This window comes from Gallus gallus, chromosome 3 (genome assembly GCF_016699485.2).
Source record: "Gallus gallus isolate bGalGal1 chromosome 3, bGalGal1.mat.broiler.GRCg7b, whole genome shotgun sequence".
NCBI lineage: Eukaryota > Metazoa > Chordata > Aves > Galliformes > Phasianidae > Gallus > Gallus gallus.
This window is the reverse complement of record NC_052534.1, coordinates 4,731,667-4,752,067: the sequence shown is the minus strand read 5'-3', so window position 1 is coordinate 4,752,067 and position 20,401 is coordinate 4,731,667. Positions and strand designations below refer to the sequence as shown.

At 39.1% G+C, this 20,401-nt stretch overlaps 1 protein-coding gene across 49 annotated transcripts in view; it reads right to left on the bottom strand.

The window, feature by feature from the left end:
• Positions 1 to 431: 431 nt before the first annotated feature.
• Positions 432 to 20,401, bottom strand: part of LOC101747556 — a 32,170-nt gene continuing 12,200 nt past the window's right edge. For 37 of the 49 annotated variants that reach the window (XR_006938870.1, XR_005858452.2, XR_006938875.1 and 34 more), the window contains 4 exons: positions 5,669 to 19,589; positions 3,741 to 3,834; positions 2,726 to 2,845; positions 707 to 2,403 (listed from right to left, as the gene is read on the bottom strand). The gene's annotated coding sequence lies outside the window, so the exon portion shown is untranslated. Of the gene's footprint in view, positions 456 to 706; positions 2,404 to 2,725; positions 2,865 to 3,740; positions 3,835 to 5,668; positions 19,590 to 20,401 lie in introns of those variants that run through there. The other 12 variants (XR_006938888.1, XR_006938886.1, XR_003074346.3 and 9 more) reach the window with 12 other exon arrangements.

Below are 20,401 nucleotides of genomic sequence, written 5' to 3'. Positions count from 1 at the left end.
AAAACAGCTGATATCAACAGTAACCTTCACCGTTAATATGCCATTTTGATACAGCATTTGGTAAAATTAATAATTGCCAAACGTATGCTGGTCCAAAACAAACTCTTGCTGGGAAGTGAGGATATTTTACATCACGTGTTTAACCGAGCAGTCAACAGCATAATCCTCTAGATCTGCAAACATTAACCACAGTCTGCTGGGCTGGAAGCCTGGTTTGCTGCATGCAAATGGGGTCATGAACCTCCATGGTGGCTCAGCTTCCTCAGGACACAGACGGACTGCTCCACTTGGAGAACTCAGGTAGAGAGACAGCATTTCAAGACACATTATCAAGCAAAGAATCCTCTCCGTACCCCCCACACTAAATGTATTTGCATTAAGTCTGACAGATGTTGAGTTTGGAAAAGGTCTATCAGATTTACTTACTTTTTGAGACAAACTCTTTGGTTCCGGGTCTGCAAATGATAGAAACGTGTTAGCTTGGACAAAATATTTGTGTTGTGTAAGTATAAACAAGTATGCTACCCTGGAAAAGAGCAGGATCTTGGAATGGGAACAATTCCAGGTGAAGAAAAAGAAAAAAGCATGGGCGCCAAATTACTGATAGAAACAAATGGAAGACTTAAGTGTTTACTATTCAACCGATCCTTCTTTTGCTTTTTGATTTCCGAGCAATCTGACAAATATTAAATAGCATGAAATGAGATTTCACAGGTGACAGTGGAGCTTTTATTCCTGTTATAAATAAATTCCTAGTTCTAATAAAGCAGATACTTATTGGCGCACCTTCCGTCAAACAGTAAGAATAGGCCATTACTCTCATTTCTTATAACTCAAGAAATAAATGGAATTTCTTGATGATCATACTATTTGCTTCTGACTATAACCTCCTTTCCTCCCATCTATGAAACCCAGAGTCCTTCAGCTCATACAACACGTGAATACATTCATGCCATCTCAAAAGTAGATGTGTTGAATTCTCAGCTGCTTTATTTGTGGATTTCCCATCTTAACAAATATTGCAGATCTGGCTTGGTAGCTCATACAGCACCATAACACACACTATTCTATGTTCTGTATAATAAAAGTGGAGAACCAAGTGACATCTCATTTGGATTATTATTGCCAATGGGAACGGTGTACAGTGTATAGAGATGCACATAAGTATATGCATGCATCAAAAATAACAGAAATGGCACAATTTCTTTTCCTCTTCACATCCAGGACACACTGCATGAAAGTCGAAGATTAAGAACATAAGACACAACTCCTTAGCTTCCCTACATGAAAAGCACCCTGGCTGTGTGAGTCAATGGAATTGCAAAGATTTTTTGAAACAGATGCCTACGTTAATGATTGGACTTTAATCCTTTTCAAAGTTTCACTTTCTCCTACTTTTACGTGTGTTACACTGTGTTCTCTCCAGGTGTCCCTTTCTGGTTAATTCAGTATTAATAAACAGATTACTGATAATGAGACGAGGACCATCACCATGGAAATTGTAGTAAAAGGTCATTTCTGTCTCATTTCACACATATGCAATAAAAATTTAATCATGCGTGCATCAAAAAGCTACAAGTTGCCAGTAACACACATGCATAGATGAGAACACCTCTTTGCCTTCAGATCAAGGACAGAGAGCCACGTTCCCCCACCCTCATCTTCCTCACCATCACTGTAAAAGATGGCAGGGAATCATTTAGTAAATCCAAGTGTTACTCAGCTGCTGGGTGCTCACAAATTTGTCCAACAAACACGATCTGCCTTCTCAGTTTATCATGTTAAGCCCATACAGGGTTAATTTTGAATTCATACTTAGAGGTACTTCCATATGGTAAAACGTTTGAGCAGTTGCTTAGATTTTTAATTGAGTGGGATTTTTTTGGATGTGGGCCCGATTCATCGTAGTTAATTTGCATTTGGAAGTAGATTATGTATTTTAAAGGAAAGTTTTCAAAAGTGACTTTACAATTATAGATTCTTTCGTGATATAGGCAAGTGACTCAATGGGAGAAAAGCATGCAGTCAGCACATCAAAATGAAGACATAGCTATGCACAGAAGGAAAACATGAAGAGTTCTTGAACTCAGGTCACCATTCAATGTATTCTAGCTGAAAGACACAGACTTGAGATCTATACTGTGGTCAATAGTAATTTACAGCTCCGTAGTATGCGTTAGAGGGATTTATGAAGCAAAGGAATTTTCTAAATAGTGCTTTTAGAGCAGTGAACCATCTATGCCAAATCATTTTTGCTGACTACTCAGAAATCAATTAAATATTTATTACGATCATCACAATTTACATTTATTACCAGCTAGTTCTAATAGAAACCTACCTTGTCACAGAAGCCCCAGCTGAGTGATGATGATATTTTGTCTCCTCCAAAAGTATTACGCATTCCTTCAAAGGCAAATTTTTGAACAGTGAAGACCAATTTGAACAATACAAGTGATATCTATCATTACACGATTAAGTGCTCTGTCAGCTATACCAGTTTGCTTTGGTTCTTTGAAAAAGAATCCCAAAATAGATTTCTTACATTTTGGTTAACTGAGGTACAAAGCAATAATTGTCCCATGTTGAGAGTTGCAATTTTACTTTTTTTAAACTCCCAGTTCTTCAAGTCAAAAGTAACATCCGTAAAACTCAGTCTTGAAACCTGTACTAGAGCCAGACTAATTTGTAATAGGCTTTAGAATTAGCTTAATATATATTAAATTACCTGTTACATTTAAACGGAGGCCCATCTGGAGTTGAATCCGTGGATGTGAAGTACAAGACAATGAGCTTCAACAGGTCTATCAGCAGCAAAAAGAGTTCTGGGGAAAATGTGGGGCTGTTGCTGAAAAGAACAGGGGACCCTGTGACATGAGACACAGAAAAGTTCAAGCTACTCAATACCTCCTTCACCTCAATCTTCCCTGGTAAAACTGGCCCTCAGGAATCCCAGCTATACCTGACAGAGGGCAGTAAATAAATGTGTGCCACTCTTCTCAGTGGTATCCAGTGGTAGGACAAGAGGCATATTGAAATACAGGAGACACTGGCCAAACATAAGGGAACACTTGTTTATGCGAGGATGGTTGAACACTGGAACAGGTCACCCAGAGAGGTCACGGACACATGATCAGAGGGCTTCAAAACCCAATGGGATGTGGCTCCTTGCTCTGTGTGACCGTGCCAAACTCCAGAGGTCCAACCCAGCTTCACCTATTCTGTGATGCATTGATAAAATTGGCCAAAAAAAGCCAACTATCTCAATTACAAAGGACAGAAACATCTCTTATTGAAATTAATGGTTGGATTTTTACAAGTAGTGCATTACCAGTGCAATTCTTCTGATTATTCCAAGCAAACGGATAACACCAACTTATTTCTACTTTACTGTTACATGCTGGGATTGTAGATTATCTCTGAATTCTGCAAAGACTGCTATTATGTGTTGACAAGATTTGATGATCGTTTGTCATTTTCGGAATGGTAACTACAGATGGGAGGTAAAATGGCATTACTTCCATAGTGATTGGCAGCCTTTTTAAAATACATTGAAAAGTTTGTTCCTATTAGTTATTTGTAACCAAACTTGTTTCAAAAACATATTAGGAAAGAAGAAAATGACATAGATTAAGTTTACAGGAGCACAAGGACAGACTGGGCAACTTCATAGAAAATACTCAGGTCAAGAGGTCACTGAGCTTCCCAGCAGCAAGAGACTAGAAAGTATCCTATATACTTACCCTAGTTTTAGTCTTTGAGAAACAGTGTTATTAGGTCTTTATTTCTCTTAAGGAGAAGCAGAAGCCTGCTTATAATGAGACTGCAATATCCGTCCTAGGAAAGAGGAGAGGAAAAAAAGTGGTAAGAAACAGTTACAAGAGATAAGAAACAGAAAAGGTAAGAGGAAGAGTAAAAAAGGCAGAAATTAAAAAACAAAACAACATGGAACTGGAAGAGATCTGGACCCCTCCTGTCAGCGTTAATTGCGCTCTTCAAATATGCAAAGTATGTATGAGCAGTGAGGTTGTCCAGGACCAGACAATCTAAAATCCAAACTGTATAACCCTTGTCAAATGTCAAACACAAGAATGACAGTTCTGCAGTTTGTGATAGTAAGTGGTGTTAGACAGAACATAAGGAAGAATTATTATTATTATTATTATTATGATTTTTACTATGAGGGTGCTGAGATACTGGAACAAGTTGCCCAAAGAGGCTGTGAACGTCTCATCATCAGAAACGTTCGAAGTAGGGTTGGACAGGACTTTGAACAGCCTGAGTGTCTCTGATTATGGCAGGGGGTTTGGATGATCTTTAAGAGTCCCTTCCAACCCAAACCATTCCATGATTCTATGATACTACTGCAAGAAGATGTCCTCGTGCAATTATATTAACATGATTACAAAGGTTGTAAATTATACTGTATGACATCAATGTATTACTAGAACAAATTAAGGAACTCTATAAAAATTGCAAGCATTAAACATATCATGTAAGATGTAAGATATTGAAATAAAGCTTTTAAAATCAGTGACATTCAAATAAATGTAAAATAGTTTTTTTTCCCTTCATGTGAAGATTACAGCTTAGCTACAAACAATACGTACAGCATTACCTGAATAAAATATTCCTTTCAGCTTAAATAGATTTTGTAAGTACTAATCTTTGATATAAGCACCTGCTTAATGTAGTTGTAGGTTTTAACATAACGAATAAAGAAAAAAGAAAAAAAAGCAAGATATACGTTTTTTTTTTTTTTTTTTTTTTTTTTACAAAAATAGCTAAAAATCCCATTTAGAATTCAAAGGTGAAGGAAAATAAATCAAGAAGGAAGAGTGTTCTTAAAAGCAAGGCAGAAGTTGACAGCACAGATGTCTACTAAACAGTTCAAGAGTTATCTTGAAGTGGCATGCTCTTCCTTATGCTTCCAATGCTTCATCTTCCTTATGAAAAAAAAACCAACAGGTATCCAGCATGCTCAATAAGAAAACAAGGCACTTGCACCGAAAGACCTGAGTAGCTAAGGCATCTTCCTACAGAGAGCTGCTGTCTGATGCACAGCCCTCTACAGAGAGAGCACCCATGGCCATAGCTCCCTATGAGAGAGAAAACACTCCTCTTAATTTCTTGCAGTACTGTTGCCTGAGCCATATTTTTTAAGTAATGAAAACACTGAACGTCTTCATTTTAGTCAGTAACAAACATTTCAAACCAACAGTTTCATGGCATGTAGTTTTCCTTGCCAAGTACTTATCCATTTATTTCCCAGACCAAACAAAGCACAAAGATGCAAAGTGGTTGTGTAAGACACACACAGGTGCACAAACACACATTGTGCCTCTTCTTCCCCCTCACCAATAAGAAATTCCATGGGACTTGTAGAAACAAGGCCTCTGAAACCACATGCTTTCTACCCAGAAATCAGGATTTGGAACAATACGTTTCCAACCAGAGGAATTACTAGTAATCAATTTGGGTAGAACAGGGAAAAATGTCTTTTGTTGTTTGTTTTTTTTTTTAGTTTAAGCCCCAAGTGTAATTTCATTTATATCAAAGATCTCACCTATGTGGGCCCATTTTTCTTACCCCATGCTTGATCAACCTGGTAGCCTTTTAAGAGGACATGATCGGCTGGGTAAATGCAGGGAGATTAGTGGGCATTACATACCTTGGTTTCAGCAAGGCTTTTGACATTGTCTCCCATAACATCCTCATAGGTAAGCTTAGGAAGTGTGGATTGAGAACAGGCAGAACTCAGAGGGTTGTGATCAGAGGCTCAGAGCCTTGTTGGAGACCTGTAACTAGTGACATTCTCCAGGGGTCAGCGCTGGATCTGATCTTCTTGAACATCTTCATCAACAATCTGGATGAAGGATAGAGTCCACCCTCAGCAAGTTTGCTGATGATACGAAGCCAGGTGACTGACATACCAGATGGCTGTGCTGCCATTCAACAAGACCTGGAGAGGCTGAAGAGCTGGGTGGAGAAGAACCACATGAGGATCAACAAGGGCAAGTGTAGCATCCTACTTCCTACCTGGGGAGGAACAGTACATGCACTAGTACAGGTTAGGGAACGATCTGCTGGGGAGGAGCACTGAGGAGCAGGACCTGGGTGTCCTGGTGACCAACAGCTTGACCATTAGCCAGCAATGTGCCCTGGTGGTAAAGAATGCAATGGTAACCTGGGGTGCATTACAAAGAGTGTGGCCAGCAGGGCAAGGGAGGTGATCCTCCCCCTCTTCTCTGCCCTGGATGGAATACTGTGTTCAGTTCTGAACTGGGGAGCCCCAGAAAGGCAGGGAATTTCTATGAGAGTCCAGCGGAGGGCCACAAAGACGGTGAGGGGCCTGGAGCATCTCCTGTGCAAGGACAGGCTGAGAGACCTGGGCTGCTCGGACTGGAGAAGACTATGAGGGAGATCTTACCAATGCTTCTAAATATCTAAAGGGTGGGAGCTAAGTGGATACAGCCAGGTTCTTCTCAGCGGTGCCCAACAACAGGACAAGGGGCAACGGGCACAGACTGGAACACAGAAAGTTCCATACTAACATGAGGAAGAAGTAATAGCAACATTAAATTGTAATAGCAACATTAAATTGAAAATACTGTTCTGAGGGCATGGGAAGAAAAACAGAACCTGAAACATCTCTGTAGGAAAAAAAAATAATAATGTTTTCTAGTTAGCTTGCATTCAGTGGAAATAGCAATCACTGTTCAGACAGGATGCTCTACACCCTCTTTGACAACATTTAGGGGCCTCGAGAAATGTTAACATTAAATAATTAAATTTGAATCCCACAGTTCTAAATGAGAGTGTACGAAAGCCAACAAAACAATAGTTTGGGGAAATCTGAAGGCAATGGAAATAGTTGCCCCTGAGTTGCTCTTCAGTTGTGATGTCCTTCTGCACACGTCACTGCAGCTGTGCTGCTGTATGACAACCCGGTGAAAAAGGATTTCATAAAAGCCAAACTAGAAGTACTATTTAAAATTTTCTTCTTAAGTGCATAAAGCTTTAATTAGCACCACTCGCCTGGAAAGCTTATAAATATTTGAACAGTAGTAAGAAGTAGTTTACTTTTACGTATAGCTTAGCATAAATTGGGGTCACGTCATTATCAAAATAGCAGCATCTTCTCCAAGATCATTTTCAAAGGATCATGTTTCCTGATCAGTGCTGGGAGTAACTCATTTTAGAGAGAGCCGTTGAATCTTTATAATGTACTTCAATTCTTTTAAAGCACTGCTTATATCCAGAGCTCCATTCATGTCAGAACAGACTGTTCCGCATGGCTCTTTGTGGTGCACGGTGGAGTTATGTATTATTCTGTGGTTCCAAAGATAATTGGCAGTGTTCCACTAAATATTAAATATGATTCCCCATGAAGGTCTTAAACCTGGATTTTGAGTAAGTGTATAACGTGAGAGTTTTGACTATTTCGTTTCAGACATTTGTATGCTACAGCTATGTCTATAAATGTTACCAGGGTCAAAATGTTTTCCTGTGGAGGAAAAGAAACAGCTATAATTAAACAAACAAAAACTTATCACAGTGAAATCATTCTAATTTGCTCTATGTTTCTTACATACCAGACATCATTTAGAAGAATTTCGGGCTGAGTAGAACTCCTTTGTGACTGTAAATGCGCTAACTACACAGGTGGTATGGATTCCTGTACAAACACTGTGCTATTCCCAGCCACTCTCCTCCCTCAAGTCATGCAAGGCTCATTTCCCATTACAACTCTTTGTCATGTAGCATACCTTTAAGTCCAGAGCCTGCCAACACTACTGTTGTGAACTCCTCTCCACCGGGGATCTCATTATGAAATCAGGTGCTCCATTTTCTATTTGTTTCATTCATAATGACTAGTGGATGGGATCCTCAGCCTTCTATGCCTGTTAATAGCTTCCTGGGCATTTCTCACTCACTGTTTTGTTCAGGCTAATATTTAGTCCAGCATCAGCAAAAGTATTTTAATTGTACTACATCTGATTTCAATTACAGGAAGACCTCCTGATGCCAGAGATGTACTTGTAAAAGTATCCTTATTTGGTGCAAGACAGAGTAAATATAATCCAAACTTAACAGAATTCCCTGTCACTCTTGAAGGTATTTGATTTGACCTTACTGTGTTCCTGTTATGCCTCAATATTGCTCTTAATCATGTTGATGCATTCTAGCTGCACTGTGAAGAACTGTTTATTATTTTATTATTATTATTATTGTTTACTTGAAATCCCACAGCAACAACACATTGTGCAGACAGGGTTACCAGTTCAAGCTAAGAACCAAACACAACCTCGGATTTGTTACACATCTGGGAAGCATAGACTTTAAGTTTCACATGGAGAGACTACATCATACACAGGACCACTTCCAGCTTTGATTTAGGTGAAACATCTGTTTTGTTTTTTAAATATTCTTCATACACACAAAAAAAAAGTTTATGAAAACCCAGAGTGTTCCAGTAAGATTTCACTGAGATTTTATGTCATCTGTCTAAAGAAACTACTATAAAAATATGTCCTCTATAGACATCAGTGTAATTGCATATCACAGATACCTTCCCCTGCTACCTTCTGTAACGTCCTCACATACCAACACTGCAGTGAAAGTCAAGTACAGTAATTATAAACCTACTCCAGACACTCAGTTAGATAAGAATTTCTCTATTTCTAAGGATCATTGTTGAAATTAAAATTAAGCAGCTACGAACCATGAGCAACTGGACACATTACAAACCCTTCAATACAGTGGGAAAACGTTCCACTCCCAGGAGTCATTCACATCTCTTGCACGAAATTGATTGAATTTAGAATAAGAGTAGCACTGGAGCACAAAGAGAAGCCACGTACCTGTTTTGGCAGTCAGTGCTTTGTTTCTGACTCCAGTAGCTCCGTAGGTTGTAGCCAAGCTTTCTGTGCGTCCTCCATTTTTCCTTGTTGGTTTGAAGGGCACACTGTCCTGTTGGAAAACCTTAAAGGATTGGTATGCATGACATGCTGCAACTTTCTGCCACCCTCCTAGGTCTTCCTCTGTGCTGTGGAGTCTTGTAGAGGGCTGATGTTCTCATGTGGATTTAACAACATCGTTACACCTGAGTAAAGAGCCTTGGGAGCAGCACGCTGAGTGTTTGGTACAAGTCCCAGTCTTTTAACATTTACTTGGCTGTAATTTCTGGTGCTGTCACATGCACATTTCCACTCATACTGCATCCATACCAGTATTAACACTTCAGTTACAGATGACAAAACCACAAAGAATTATTGATTTAATGCCAGTACATTGGAAGCACACAGCTTACTATCTAGGCCTCTGTTCCAAAACCATCACTTCCTAGGTGGTGCCATCTGGAAAGCAATGTATGATGCAGGGACCAAACCTGCAGACAGAAGCCCTCCTTGGAGGAGATATGGGGTATACTATCAGCTGAAGAGCGCTCACTCTTATATTTGGCTCCCAGTTTTTAAGCATGACTCTAAATCCCATTGGAATCTCATTTAGGATGGATCAATTCTGAATTTTTTTCCTGTTTGTTCAATTTCTGTCGCTGTCACCATGGTGATAAGCTCTGCAGGAATTAACGGAATCATTTAAAATATGTTCAATAGCCACCCGATATCAATTTTAATGTGTGCTATGCTTCAGGTATTAGTACAGAATACTGTTAACATGGAGGTCCAATGTACTACTGTAAATACTATTAAACTACATTGATCCATCTACTAATAGCATCAGAAGACATTTACTACCCTTCAGCGTATAGTATTTCACTTTTCTTGGTCAAGTTCCAAAGTTTAGCACTGCATATGGGCAAGCCCCATAGCTTCCTATTTATTTATTTAAGAGGAGAATTAAATCATAGAACTAGGGCATTATCCATGGTTATTAGCAACGCACTTCTGCTGAAAAGGCTTTAAGGATTTATTCAGCAGTATCAGCAGTAGTTCTACAGACTGCTTCTCCATTTTATGTTCTTCGCATTATTGTGCACTGGTTTTATTTTTCCATCATACTATTTTGCTATTTGCATTCACTTTAGTAGGGGAATATATGCGGTGAATTTTAAGCACAGAATTATTCAAGGAACGTATACATACCTTGCTATATTTGGCATGAAAAATAAGGAACAGAGTTTGCAAACAAGAAAATAAATAAGCTAGATATATCATAAACAATATGGGGGAAAAAGCATTATTTAATCACAGGCAGTAAGACATCATTATCTTGGAGTTAATGTTGCCAAGCAACATAACCAGTACAGAAAGCTACATAGCAAAACAGTTACTGTTAATGAATCATAAGTATGGTAATGTCCAAAGTAACATAGATTACATTGATAACATTATTATATTTCATACGCAATCTTATCTGTACAAGCCAGATAAGTCATTATAAAAGCACAACATCTCATTGCCCTTTTCTCATTAAATTTTAACTTTGTTGAGCCATTTATCACTGTCCAATAACATGGTATAGAATATATGGTCTCAAAGACAATGCATGCAAATGGATAGCAGAATAAATATCAAGTGAGGGCAGGATTTTCAAAATACATTTTCACTGAATTCTCATCCTGTGGAAAATGTCTCATCTGAAGGCCTCGTGTGCTGCTCCTTACCACATAAAGATGCTTTGGCTGTGGAATTTAAAGACCCACTTGGAATCTTGTTCTCTAGGACTAAGTCCTGCTTTTTATTGCAGGTTCATCAGATAATTTGTCCTAAAGGCATAAAAATCCCTCCAGGAACTATCAGCAAAAAGACAAAATGAGTAAATTACACTAAGCCTCCTTAAAGCACTTGAATGACATGTTCAATTTCATAGAACATCCCAGTACTTAGAGATTCTGTTCCAGGTATTTGCTAAATCAGGACCTTGATGTGATGAGAGTCTAAACACACCAAAACGATGATTGCCATACAATGCCAGAAAAGAACCATCCACATCAAGCAAAGTAGATGAACTACACAATGGAATTAATTCATTACTGTCTGATTCTGCCTTGGTGAAAGTATTTTCCAGTATAGGCATTGCAAAGAACCCACACTGCTATCACCACCTTGTGAGAAGTCAGAGATTCATCTGCTGCTGCTGCACTAAAGCAAGGCTATCTTTATCCAGTCTTTAGACTTCTAGTCTAAAATAAGGCCAGCAGGATCCAGTTTCAAGCTCAAATTAAAAGATTTTCTTGAAAACAAAAGAATTTGCTGTACATGTACAATCACATGCACCTGTAACCTCTATTTCTTAAAGAAGCTAAACCTGTGCTTCAGCACATGTTATGTGTCTGCAGCTTCACAAGTTTGAGACTGAAATACAGCTTAATCCAACTAAAAACCACAGCGGCTATTTCAGTATTGCTTCTCACAAGATTCATAGTATCTACAGTAATTAGTTGCTAATAATAACCAATTATTTGGTTTGCTCCCCCTTCCCTCCATCTTCCAGACATGACCCTTTGTTGTACCACGTGCTCCTCCACCTCCTGCTCTTTACCTACGTGTTGTATTAAGGTTAATCTTGGCCTCTGGGGTCTTCCAACTGGAACTGAAAGAAGTTATCATTACTTTAAAGCTACAAACTGTATAACCCTGAAGATCTCTGTTCCTTCATACTCATCCCAAGGGCTTTTATTCCTGAGCATTTTTCCTCCGCCGGTTCATTGGCCATAAAGCACAGCAGCAAGACAGGAAAAAAAATAAAAATTAAATGTCCAGTGAAAGATTTCTGCTGACTTCAGTAAACATTAGATCAAGCAAATAACCATTCATCAAACAACGTTGATCAATGAGCTCCAGTGAGAATAGATTTCATTAGTGAAGCTTACAGAAAGAAAACACCCATTCTGGTTTCTCTGTCTTTTATAGGGTGGAACACAGAGTAACAGCACCTGGGCAGTGACCTTTTCGGTTGGTTACCAGCATATATCCTCAATGAAAAGAACTATTATACCAACATCTTACATAGGAACCACAACAGAGGTCAAATAATTAACGGTCCAGGGAGCATAGGGTGTTTTAAACAAACCTGAAACCAAACACAAGTCTTCTGCAACCCAGCTGAATGCCTAAACAAACAATTAGCCAGCCCACCACAGAAAGAGCTCTCTCTCCTTGATGGATATCAGCTGTCCGGCTTCCCTAACCTCTCCAGCACACAGCTTTGTGTAATGCCAGGTTGTGCTCTGGGCTGAACACACTTCCAGATTTCTTTAGCTTAGGTTCACCTTCAATCAGATGATACTGATGTCACCAGCTTTCTTTTTCTCTTAATTCTGTGCTCAGTAGGAACAGCCATCCATCTCTACTGGCATTACCTAAATCGTTTGTTTGGACTAAGAGCTTTGCAAATCCATGCATGGAAATCATTTGTGTTAATAACTGTACTTCTTCATCTGCTGATTATTTTTTCTTCAGTAACATTTATAAACACTACTTTTCACCAACCTCATTGTTCCATCCTACTTAAGAGCTATTTAATGTAATAGCTTACTTTCTTTTCTTTATATATACTCCAGAAAGTACCAACCACTTAAGTAAATGACCCCTCTAGCAACTACTACGTCTCTGGAGCTGATGGAAATTGTGATCCCTGTGTGGTTTCCTCAAGGGCATGTCTAATTTTAAGGACAAGCTGTCAACTTCCTCTGATCAGAACCTCTTTCTTTTCTTCCTGAGCAGGACACTGATCTGAGGTCTCCCTGTAACTCGTGGTGACTGTTCTCCTGTGTTCTGAGTGCACTTCAGCATCCACAGAGTGGCTCCTTCAGGTGATGACAGAAAACCAGCTGATCACTGCCTCACATTTGCAATCCAAAATAACCAGTTTAGGACAAAAGCACTAGGAAAAAAAAAACCCAAGTAAACAGCATATATGCTAATAGAACACGATTTGCATGAACTTTGCTTACACCTAGTTTGAGCCAGAAATTCTTTTTCTAAGTGAGGGCTTACTTTCCACACACTTTGCCCTTCTTTCATCCTTCTTAACATGAACAAAACAAGCATTCCTGGCTGGACTGAGCCCACTGAGTGCCTGGGCAGGCTCTCTGCTCTTCCCCCAAAATGTTGCATTTCAGAGGAAGGGGATACACGCCTGGCACAGTTTGGTACCTACCCAGTGACTGAGGATCTACCTTGGATGGCACCTGTCGAAGAAAAGAAAAGAAGAAAAGAAGAATGCCCACTGCCATTCACCTCCATTCCTTGTCCCCGCCAGTCAGACCTGCTCATTCCATCCTGTGCATCAGGATCTGTTTTCCAGTCAACTGACTGTGCAAGACAGCATGCCATGTTGCAGTCATATTCACCCTTAACCATGACACTTCCTCTGCCTTGGACATAATGCTCTGAAGCTTCAACATGTTTTTCCTTTATACTTAATTAACATTTCACAGTTCAAACTGTGGAAGTGTGAGATTTTTGCTTCTTTCCTTATTTCACAGCCCAGCATCTCCTTTTGAATTGTACTTTTCTTCCTCTGAACCTTCCTGGTTGTGCAAGATGGTTGGCTGCAAATGGCACATGAATTATGCACCCAACGTTTCCCTTTATCCTTTTTAAAGGCTTTGAACAATTGTTCAATCATTAAAAATATATGCATAAATAAAAATCAACTGAATTAAAATAATCTGAAAATATTCTGCACGGGATACAGTACTTTTCCCTCAGGCACATGGGAAAAGCTCTGCTGTAATATCTGAGAGCTGCTGTGGCTTTTTATCCTTCTAATCTCATAATCATCATTAATGTTTTTAAATTCCAGATGGTAGCTACCAACAAACTTGGAATAGAGAGCAAAAATGACATACCCCAGTTTCCATTAGCAGCTTGATTTGCAAGATTATGTGCTTCCGTGCATTTCCAAGCCATTGCCACCGGTTTTCTGGACTAAGCCCAGTTCTCAGTAGCCTGCACAGGAAAAAAGATGCCAATATTTTTGAGATCTCAAAAGTATTTTTATTCCAGATTAAATACAAGACTTTTTTTTTTTTCTCCATTAAAAAAAAAAATGACTTGCACTAAGTTTGAATTTCATCACCAATTAAATTCCTTCTGGATGGTCATTATAATTCCAAAACTGTGCATGTGAAATCCTCAGTAAAATGTTTTGGGTTTTTTGTTTTTTTTTTCCCTGAAAAACGTTTCCAGTTTGACAACTGACATTTAAAAAATAAATAATAATAATGGCAGAGGTTCCCACCAAGTATATTATAACGCATTTTGTGTCATCGTAGGCCTGCATCCCAAATTTCAACAGTCCACTAGTGCTTGAAGACAGGAAATGAATCTGACTCTAGGACTAAGCAGCTTTAATGGCTACATGTTTGATTATAGCTACACCTTACTTAGCCTTGGAAAGCATGAGAGAATCGCACTTATGATATCATAGAAATTAAACTCACTCAGCGGTCATAGCTCATGAGACCTGTACTACTTCACCGGCGTTATAAGCAAATTCTGCTCAGCCATACGAGTTCTGAGCTTTCCAAACAGCTTTTTCCTTTACAGCTGACTGTACCCAACATTAAGATTAGATGTTAAGCTTCATCATACAGCTGAAAATCAGACATCCTATATATTTAACAGAGCTGACTAAGCTTCCTGTGACAGCTAGTGATGAGCTCCATTCTGCAAGCAGCAAGTGGACAGATGAGCAACATGAACCCTGATACTGGAGGGTTAAGTAGAAGTTTCTCTAATCCATGAGATTATATTGTGCTGAAGGTACAGCACGGCCACACGGTTTGTTGAAAACATATATTCTTACTTTTAGCTGTCTCTTTTGTTTCCAAATTACACTGTGCCCCATAGAATTTGTAATAGCTGACACCTTATCATTTGAAGTTAATATTAGCAATTTCCAATTTCTTATACTATCAATGTTTGTTTTTTCAGAAGATGAATTTATATCCTTAATGCAATGCCAGTAGAATGCCAAGCTTATATGAGTGATGGTAAAAATGAAGTATCTTATTTTACAAACCAGTAGTCCTGAAATAGCCACATTAGTGCAGCAACAGTAAGTACAGAGCTCACAGAAATACACTGAGTTTGGTAAATACAATCCTTATTCCTCATCTCTTGATGGCCTTGTATATGCAGCCACATGAATGGAAAAGTCAATCATTACCAGCGCAAGCCTGGCATTAACTCCTTTTCCAGTTTCTAATTGTTATGTTTTTACTCACAGAGGCCGAACAATAGAGACTGACTGCTTCTCTCACTCATTCTCAGATCCAGCTCCTGTTGAGCCATAGCAAAACTACCAGGATGCTGAATTGGTTTTGATTGCTTCTCACATTCCACCAATATACTTCAGTAGCCAAGACCTTAATCGTGCTAGAGCAATAACAGTAGAGCCAAGACATTTCCTAAGAAATAAACCCATTTATTAGAAGTACACCTCCTGACTGTCCCCACTCACCTGCTTTGGCTCATACGGTGGATTACTTCTGGCGTGCACTACCTAGACTCCTTTCAGATGAAACTAAATAGGAAGTGCACTTCAACCGTAAATAAGCATTCAGTTCACAAAATAAGATCCTAAGTGATCAGATCATCGTTAAATCCCTCATCCCTCCTGAATGCATATATACTGAGTACCTTGAGCCTGCACCAACACCTGCTTGTTTCTGTAGATCCGCATCCATTCATCCATACAATTTCCTACACTGACACAGCCTACAGAGCTAAAAAGCTCACAGATCAGTGTTAAGTTCCTTCTCACTTTGGCACTGTAGGGAAAGCAATTCTCTTCCTATTCCTACTGTCAAAACAGAAGATGGAACAACTTCTGACTTACCAGGTCAGTACAGTCCTCAAGGCTTTGCAAAATAGCAAGCACTTCAGCCTAAGGCTTGCCCTCTCAAAAAGAGACAAATATAAGCCATGCACACACAAATATATGTATTAATTACATTTTATAATTTGCTAAACACTTCCAGAGATGACATTATCAACTAAGAGAGAGCAAGGAATGTATTTTAAGTGTTAATACTTACAAACATTAATGCACACTTTCACAAAGTAATGCACATCCATCGATTCACTGCAAGGAGCACTTCAAATTACTGGTTTGCACGATTCTAGCAGAATTAGCCTGACCTTCCTCTAGAGAGAGATCTTTTCAGGTGAAGTAGTTGGCTGTTCTCATCCGATCTCAAACTGAGCCACTTCCCACCTCCCACAGTAAGCTGTAGCCGTGCTCCTGCTGTAACGTACTCTGCTGAGCAGGACTGCTCGTGCATTAACAACTTCTTGCAAGAATTCACAGCCTCAAAACATAATCAGGGTGACCCATTTTGTGCACTTAGGCAATTTTCAGACTGTACTAAACAATGTGAAAACATACCACGTATCGAGCTTGTTCCAAACATGGGGTGGGGGAGGTGTTTTTCTTATTTCTTTTTGAGGTTTTTTGTCGTTGTTGTTATTTATTTGTCCATTACATATTTTTTTAAGAAAACATTATGCCACTCCATAAAGAGTGGGTTGCTAATGCCATGGCATTTTGGAAACAGTGCCTATTATTTTAAGGCTTGTTTGATAAATTGCCATCATTAAGAACTTTGAAATGACTGGGTCTAACGCAGCCATGCAGGTAAATCAGAGCAGCATGATACCTGCCCTTGGCTCTTGTTAAGAAAAGGCTGCAGCCCGACTCAGGCACACGTAACAGAACGGACTGACTGCTGCTGCATCACTACCAGCTAGGATGGAAAAGGTGCAAAGGAGCAAAGGACAGTATAGCAGGGCAGGGACAGCATATATACATAATGGGAAGTGGTTTTTAATTATATATGCAATAGCATGCAAACTTTCTCACCTCTGCTTCCCCAAGGAAGCAGAATCTGAGACTTAGAAACCATGTAATCAGTGACTCAGTTTGAAATCAAATTAGAGTTAATGATAATATTATCAACATAAATCTCTCCTGGATACAGAGATAGCTAATAGCATACACATAGTTCATACCTGAAACAAACTTGGGGAAATGCTCTATATTTACCTAATGCTTAACTCCAAAGGTATAGGATGGAGACACACAGTGCATTTTGGTTACATTGAGCACAGAGAATACCACTGAACTTACATCTCCAACTTCAGATCAGCACTGCTGCCCTGCACAACCTTACAGTCAGCACAGGGAGAAAGGTGCTTTCAAGAGAGATGCAACATCAAAGCCCTCAAACAGACAATTCCTCTTTTATTTCTGCAAAGAACTTAACTGAAGGACCCCAGTTATGTGACAAATGTTAAATGGATGAAATTTAGACGTGGGACTTAGCAAGTTCACATAAGGAAGGTGTGGGTTCATAGTGCTTCTCTTGACCCAACTTTAGAACATGCAAGATAATTTTTTCTTGTCAGTATTTATCACATAGTTTGACTGGACTCTCAGTAGATTGTGGAAGTATAATTTTTCTTTGCTTATTAAATAAAACCAAAGGCTTGCTGAATTAATACACAACCCATTATTAGATTCATGTTTTTTTTTTTTCTCTACAGCCTGGGCTCTTCTAATATTTAAGATTGCTGGTGTCCAGAAAACCCATACTCAACAGAAGCCTTTGCAGGTAGTTAAATCACTCAGATACTGAACAGATGAAATAGATAAAGAACTCTCTTTAAATGGAATTCAAGTGTGACAGAACAGAACACTTTGTCTTTGGTATTTATGATTTTACTATCAGATCTATAAGGAGAAAATGTACTTTATAGACCAGATGTTTCTGGAAGAATTTGTCACTGTCAAAGTAGCACTCCTGCCTTCAGGAATTTCAGAATGGCAGCTGAAAAGGCGTCCTATTTCTTACATTTTTAATATAATATTAAAATATTGTGTTTGATTTGCACTTAATTACAAGAGGCAAGGATGTAATCTATTTAATGAGACAAGGTTAAATACAGCAGAAAGGGGTACTATAACACCTAATGAAATTTTGCAGCTGCTTTTATTTAGGGAAATAATAAATTCTAGCCAAGAAGCTGAAGGATTGAAAGAGGAAGCAAATTCTCATCACACGCCTGAAGATTGAATGGCTATTCACCAGGGCACTAATAATCTTCAGAGCCAATAGCTCAAGATCTCATTAAAGCACAGAATAGATTAGGGATATTAAAACACTAAGGTCTGGCTGGTTGCTCAGACGTGAGGCATCTCACTGAGTGTGAAATTTCACTTAGTTCTCCTCTGGCTTTTTGTCCAGTTTTACCTAAGTGCTTTTCAACTGGGAAAGTGGGTCTAAGAACTTCTGTACTGCCTATTTCATTTCCCAAATTGGCAAAATCAATTCACACTTCCTTCTGTACTATAAACTGCAGTTTTTCTATCATCAAAGGCTTGTTCTTGCATCAGTTCAGAAAATACAGTGCATTATAAAGCCTTAAGAGTATTAAGAACAACAGACATAGCAGTTTTTCAGATCCTCTGATTGTACAACCATCCTTCTCATATACAGTCATAGTTCAGTATTATGAACAGTGACTCTATGAGGGGATGGCACTCTAGGCACAAAAGGATTTACCAGTCAACATGAAAAACTGCAAGACATTTTCAAGCCTTCAGAAACCAGTAAGCCACGTCTTATAAAGCCAACACGAAGCAAACAAATATCTTCAAGTACTTCCTCACCTGTGTCTTTAAATCAGCTTGTAATAACAACTTTGGCTGCTGGACTTTTCCATCTAGACAGTAAAATGTTTACTCTGAAAACAAAAGCATGTATTTCTTCTCATGTGATTACTAAAAACAGTCAATTTCACTGTTGCTGCCTTCTCAGTTGGCGCTATCCCTGTAGCCATCCTTATCTTTGTCTAACAATTTGTATGACATACTTCCTCATCATTATTCCCTTATTAGCAAAGCAAGCAGTAATCAGGATGGGGGAAAAAAAGAAGCAGCATATAACCTTGCAGACCAGCAGGGTGATAAAAAAACAACACAGGAGGACAAGGAAAGACAGACTTGCTAGGTGTCTTGGCAGTTGGCATGCCACAGCATCTGACTTCTTGTCTACCGTGCCTGCAGCCCTACTCCTTCTCAGGTGGATGAAAGAAGCCACTTTTTGTCTTCTCAACCAAAGGAAATTTATTTTTTCCCTCACCTCTTGGGCATTAAAATACAAGCTCATTCATACTGCTTAGACATACTGGGCTTGCTGTGAATTTATCTTACAGTAGAGACAGCCTACAGTACTCCCCAAGCTGACTCTTCTTTCACTCTTATTTCTTCCTTAGCTAACCTGCTGCCAAATCTCACATTTCCCTTTCAGATTGTTCTCTGAAACATCCTTCCTCTCTCTGATCCTGAGACCACGGTAGAGACTTTTGACATTTCCCATTTTCCTGCTTGTCTCTCTGGTTTCTTCAGTGTCCTGGCAATACTGCTGCTGAAAACGCCTCTTGGCATCCAGTTTTGTCATTCCTTTACATTCCATGTCAGATCCAGGCTTCTCAATTTCAGCTTCAGAACTCCACATCTCCCCTATACTTAAATATCAGGCATTAGTTCGGCCTACAATGCAGTTTGAGTTCTCCATTCCAAATGCTGTTTCTGAGTCCTTCTCAAAGTGTCCTCTGCAAGAAGAAAAAGACACTTTTTGTCAGAAATACGCTTCTGGAATTCAAGATCAGCAATTATCAGTCCTACAGCTGCAGAAGAGATTATATTACGGCTGATCACAGCAACACTCCATCCGTGTTCAGTCTGGAACGTATCACTGAACTTGTTTTACATCCCTTTTACATCCCTTCCATAAATAACAGTGAAACTGAACATTAACAAGGACAAAATCATTAATTGATTATTTGAATTTCATGAATAGGCAGGATGAGGAACAATGTCCTATATGAAGGAAAAAGAGAAAGAAAGGATGAAGTGGCTACAACAGATAGATATCAACAGAAATAATATGTGTCATAAGGAAAGTCAGCTGTATCAAAGTCTTCTGGCTCTTTGATTCTCTGACATTGTGTTGTGCAAGTTCTCCTTATTATGATTCTCACTTAAGACTTCCCTATGGAAGTGAGGTAATAGCCAGTTGAACAAGGAGGCTGAGATAGTTTCGCAGTAACCGCTGTACCGTCAGCTAGGTATAACCTAGAACAGATGTCTTCCTCTGGGCTGCCCATTGACTAGAAAAAACTCATGGGGAAAATGGGCACGTCCTTAGATACCTGAAGATCTGTCTCATCAAACTTTTACATTAGCCCACTTTCAAGACCTTCTTGCGAGGGCATTTTAAAGCAAATGTGTAAACCCAGAAAAGTTTAATTCAGAGTTCTGCTCCAGATGCATTTGTAATATTTAGTCTCTGTCTAGCACTCAGTGATAGAAGTGGATTTTCTTACCTTTCAGCCCACCTTGCCTTGTGGAACTAATATAACTA